The sequence below is a fragment of the Trachymyrmex cornetzi genome, unplaced genomic scaffold (assembly GCF_001594075.2).
Source record: "Trachymyrmex cornetzi isolate Tcor2-1 unplaced genomic scaffold, Tcor1.1 scaffold72, whole genome shotgun sequence".
Classification (NCBI taxonomy): Eukaryota; Metazoa; Arthropoda; class Insecta; order Hymenoptera; family Formicidae; genus Trachymyrmex; species Trachymyrmex cornetzi.
Window position 1 is genome coordinate 103,751 of NW_017300048.1, and position 6,448 is coordinate 110,198.

The following is a 6,448-nucleotide window of genomic DNA, read 5'->3' on the forward strand; positions in this document are numbered from 1 at the left end:
AGTGAGAGTGTATACGTGTATGTGAGTGCGTTTATGAGTGAGTGAGTGAGTTAACGAGTGAGTGTGTGAGCGAGCGAGTGAGTGAGCGAGTAAGCGAGTGTACGAGTGAGTGAGCAATGAGTGTGCGAGTGAGTCAGCAATGAGTGAGTGTGTTTGTGCGCCTGCCTGCAGTGCATGTGTGTGCACACATACCATACGGATGGTTTGGAGTCTTTTTTGTGAAGCTGATGAATCACAGGGCCGTTTTTATCCTTGCAATATGCTAACACCATACGCACACAACACTCAAATGCGCGTATACACACATACGCACACACGAGCATATGCACGCACGCGCACACATACAATAAGGTTCAATTCCAACTAGTCAAACTTCATGCAGTTTATATTGGGAAGAATTACAACCGTAATAATTTTAGCTAATGACAGAGGTATCTTAAATTTGGGAGAGTAGCGACAAATGATTATATCGAGCTCGGTGAAGAAGCATTTAAAAGATAACATTCTATATTTTTATGTGAAATGGTGATCAACGATTATTATTGATTAGCAATTATTAATTTTACATCTTCTTACTTTCTCTGTGATCGGATCGCACGGACAATACTGTTTTACACACATCATGTTGTTCTTGAAGTTCTAGATACACCACTAGCGCATTCCTTTTATCTGAGCCGAAATACCGATAACTTTCCTATTGGCTATTTCGACCGCCATTTTGATCTAGTTGTCTGTAGTCCAATAAGCGCTTAGTATTAAGCCCAATGTCCACGATACTAGAAATCGGTCCGAGATCTCGGGCAGAGAAAAAATTAACAAATCACATTTGAACAATTTGATCACATGACCATTGCGATTAGTCAATTCTTTCTTCATCCGAGGTCTCGGACTGATTTCTAGCATCGTGGACACAAGGCTTTATTGATATACGATATGGTATAGTAAGTAAAAAACGGAGGACCTGTGCGCTATTTTGGTATATCTAGAGCTTAATTAATTGCTCTCGAAATCGTCGCTGCAATTGTCGATCCCGTTGGTGTCAATCCCGTTGGTATCTAATGATTTTCTGCAGCCCTCTTTTTTGAATGGCAGCGAAGCCATGTACTAATGGACCCTAATAAAGTTGATTTCAAGAAATTGCTTTTATATTGGTGGGCACATGCATCTGGAAAATAAGGATTAGACATTTATATTATGTATAATAAAAACAAAATACCAAAAGATGAGAGTCGGACACGGACATAAGTGTGCAATGTATAATTGAGTAATCACAGTTTATTCTAACTTAATGTTAGAGGCGTTTCAGTCAGAACGTTTATGTCAATCATAGCCGGTTCTTATATCGAATGAAAACGCGAGACAAAGCTGATGAAAATAAATAACATTAATTTATTCAGAAAAATATAAAAACCAAAGGTATAAAAATAGTCATAAAATTGATCAAAAGTTAAAAGACAATAAAAAAAACGTAGTTAAAATATAACCAGCGAAATTAAAACGTACAGTCGGAAAATTAAAACGTACAGTTTTAAATTATATTGAATTTATTATTTATTTTTTTTATATTATTTATTTAATTTTTTTATTATTTATTTATTATCAATTTATTATTTATTTCATTTTATTTATTTTTTTATTATACTGAATTTTGATTACTTATTTATTAGATCTACAAATAAGTCCTTATCTATTCGAATTAATCAATTGTTACTTCACTGTAAATTCAAATCTTTTTCCCGCTATTTTGGGGATTCGTAGTACCAACCTTTATGATAAAAAAAAACTACTTACAGAAACTTTTCTATACGACATAATCTCACAAATCTTAAAAATAAGCACGGTGTCGTTCGACAACCATGATGCATTGTATTCTGTTCGCGTTTCAATTAGAAAAAAGTGTTCTCGGGGCAAAAAAATTATTTGTTTTGCTTTAGGAGAAAATGCGGTGTCTGAAAGTACGTACAAAAAGTTTCGGATAGGTAATTTTGATCTTTCCGATCAATATCGTTCGGGAGCATTAAAAAAAGTTAAAAACGAGGAATTGGATCAGCTGTTGCAAGAAAATCCTTACAAACACAAAAGGAGCTTGTTGAACAACTCAACAAGCGATTTCCCATTGATTGCAGAAGCTGGGAAGAATAAGAAGGCTGGTCGTTGGGTCCGGCAAATGCTCAGCCTAGAAAACGAAGCGAAACGCTACGATACAGCAGTTTGTCTGTTGTCAAGATTTAAGCAGAAGGATTTTCTGTTTAAAATCGTAACTGGTGTTGAGATCCTATACGAGAACCAAAAGAAAAAATATCATGGGCTTATTTTCTGGAGAACCGTCAATTGCAAAACCGAATATTCACTAGAAAAAAGTATTGTTATGCATTTGATGAGATATGAAAGGTGTACTATACTTTGAGTTGCTGGGGAAAATGTAAAGTCTGAGCGTCATCAACAATAATTGATGTGTTTAAGTGACGAAATCGAACGGAAATGACCCTATACCGACCAGAAAACTCGTCAGGTGATACTGCTGCACAATAACACACATCCCCATTTGGCAGTAGCAACCAAAGAATTAATCTATACTTTGGTTTGGACAATTCTCTATCATGCGGCTTATTCTCCAAATATGGCCCCTACAGATTTCCACCACTTTCGTTCTCTATACCACCATCTGGTTGATATGCACTTTCAAACATCCGAACAGGTCGAAAATTCCATAAACGAATTTATTGAATCAAAACAATCATCGTTCTTCCGAGTAGGGATTCGCCAGCTGCCCGAGAGACAGCAAAAATGTGTCGAAAGTGATGGAGATTATTTTCAAGACTGACATGTGCCTTGATTTTTTATAAATAAATATCAATTTTCTGTAAAAAAAAGGGTCTTATTTGTAGACCTAATATATTACACACTTAGATCTGACTCACATCAGCTCTCTTTCCTCAAATTATTGTATTCTTAATTTTAAGAATCATCATTAAAATATCTGTTAACCTTTAAAAACTTCTGGATATGATATTAGCCTTTTTATTTTCAAGATATTTATTATTATATTTTATATTATTATTTATTGTTATAATTGTTTACTATAATTATTTATTTATTAATTATTATTGTAACTATTATAATAAAAATTATTAATTTTTCATTATTTATTATTTCTTTTTATTAATTTTTAATACAAAACATTAAGATCATTAAGAACATTAAAATTTTTTAATTTTTTTTATTAATTCTCGTTTTTTGCATTCAATTGACATAGACTTAGTCAATTGATACAGACTTCAGTGAAACATTTCCATCAGAGTTATTGATCAGTTTAATATAAGATTTTTAATTGTAGTTTGAGTTGCTCATCACCACTTAGCTGTGAAACTGATTGAATATGGGTTTGGAGATATTATTTTGCGATGCAATATCTCTTCGCAGTGCATTTGATGGATAGATGGATTTGCTGAAGATGACTCGAATTTGAGTTGAAACGTTCAAGGGTGATATGTGGATAAAATAATATATTTGTTCTTTGTAAAAGTTATCGCTTAATATATCCAGCGTTGACTCCTATAGCCTTTATATTAGAGTGAAATTATTATTTTCTTTGTTAATATAAGATCCTATCGTAACTTACCAATGATGCATACGCCACATTTTATGAACTTGATTCCTCTCTTTAATTCAGTTCCTGTCCAGTTCAGGCCAGATGCAACTTTAGGTGAAAATAATTTTTTACAAATGTTGGCAGCAATTTCTCCCTTATCTGCTATTCTTCCAGCTACAAAATTGAGATAAGATACCTGCAGAGAAATAATAAGTTAAATTAGACCAATATAGTATTAGGTGTTAAACTTAATTCCTGCTGTTTTTTGTCTCCAAAATTAATTTGTTTTGAAGGGAAATATCTTAATCAAAGTATTATTAATAAAGTATTATTAATTATTAATAAAGTAGAAAATGGAGGAAATTACTTTGATTAAGGTATTCATTCATCTTCCCTTCGAAACAAATCAATTTTGGAGACAAAAAACGGCAGGAATTAAGTTTAACACCTAATAAATAACACAATTTTTAAAAATAAATAAATTAAAAGGGGCTAACGAGCCTGAAATTGTGACTGTTGTAAATTTGGAATATTCGTTATTAAACTCAAACTATTTGTATAAAAACATTTTAATATAATTAACAGAGACATAGATGACAAGCAGTATAAACAAAACAACAGAACATACGTACGTTTCGATCTCTCTCAGATCATTTTCAATGTTAAAAATAAATCAATCGAGAATACAAAATTTAAAAATCAATGTCATGAAAAATTCGCTCGCAATCGCATAACTCCGGAACAAAGACTCACGCTGATAGTTGAAGTATGAAATAAATATGGTACAGTCGTTGATATTAAAATATATCCGAGCCATAGGAATAGAGAAAATAATTGTGAACAAGTAACAGGCTGATATCTATTAAAAAATTAAATAAAGAAACTATGTATAATACGGTAAAATATGTCGCATTAACAATGTAAAAAACATAACTATGTAGATAAGTTGAACAAGTTGTAGTAAAAGATTAGATAGAAAGACTGAAATATATATATATATATATATATAAGATCTATGATAAAATAAATAAACTAAAATATACGTCATTAGGTAAAACTTAAAAAAAACCATTATAATATAAAACAAGAAATATGTAAATGATTAGAAATAATAAAACTTGAATAATCTGTTTATAATGAAAGAAAAAAATTAAAATTATAAAAATACCTTGTGTGTATGTTAGCTTATATATCGCAATAAAAAACGCCATAATAGTTGTATCGCAAATTATAATATAAAACTTCAAACTCAATAATATATGTAATGCGAACAGAGCAAAAGGATCAATTCTTCAAGCAGTACAAAGATGAAATGAGTACCAAAAGACGAGCGACACTCGTCAGCTCACAGATAAGAAGGAAACTACTGAGAGGGGGGATGGAAAGGAGTAGGAGACAATAGAAGTAGGATAAAACAATATAAAGAACAAAGTAGGACAAGAAAACATTATGCAGGGGAGAGAGACTGTATGATGTCTGAATACAACTCAGGCAAAGATTCAGTATCTTTCATCTTATTAATGCCATGTTTCTGACGTTTAATATAAATCATTTCGGACAACAATCTCTTGTTGTACGAAAACTCATTATCGAGAATTCTGACATCGTCCCATTTAAAATTGTGATCAAATTCAACTCGATGGTCAGTTATAACAGAAGGCGAACCAGTATTCCTTCTTATGTCAGATTTATGTTCTTTAATTCTCGTACCCAGTCTCCTTTTTGTCTGTCCCACGTAACTAGCATCACAATTTTCATATTTAATCTTATATACAACATTATTGTTAGATAAGATATCTAACTTGTCTTTCCTCCTTCTGATAAGCCCTTTAAGAGTGTTGGGGATAGTAAAGGCCAGCTTACAATGGAACATACTAGATATGGGCAGAAAACTTTCAGAAATTGACCTAACGTATGGAATGGTAAAATATTTATCTGTAACTTTAATATTTCGTGTACTGCCTCTGTTGTGTATATGAAATTTAATTCTTTCCCAGATTGTAGAAAAAATGAAAGACAATGGATAACAGTTGTTAAGGAAGATATTAATCATTTCGATTATATTCTTTTGTTGGAAAAAAGGATGTGCAAGTAACAAAATCTTATCTATGAAACTGATAATCGTGCCCTTCTTATGGCATATAGGATGGTTAGAGTAAAAGTTCAAGAGTCTGCCCGAAAACGTTTTTTTGTGGAAATTATCAAAAATGATTATATTATTTTTAATGATTACAGTAGTATCTAAAAAATTAATTCTGCCATCCGTACCAATCTCTAAAGTAAATTGTAATCTGTCATGTAAAGAGTTGAATATATTTAAAGTTTCAAAAATGTTGTCAAATGGAAGCGCAAGTAAGATGTCATCTACATATCTAAAGTAAAACAAAGGTTTCGTTGTCAATTTGTCAATGACTATTCTTTCCAAATCTTGCATAACCATGTCAGCGATAATAGGAGAAAGGGGTGAACCCATAGGAGTACCAAAAACTTGTCTATACATTTTCTTGTTAAAAACAAAAAATGTTGACTCTAAAATAAACTTGATTGCTATAATAAATTCATTCTTGGGAATTTTTAAAAATTCATGTTTAAAAACAATTTTTAAAAATTTTCTCTCTCAATATATATTTATTTACATAAACAAAATCAACTGAATTAATTTGTGATCAATTTAATTTAATCTTATTATTCCAACTTTAGTGTATGATTGCAGTTTATGATAGAAAATGTTTTGAAAAAAATTACTGTAAATATATGATATACCAGGTATGTAAATATAAAACCGGAATTTTTTAATAGAAAATACACGTTTATTGCATGAAAATGATAAAAAATATTTTATTCGAAGTATTGCCC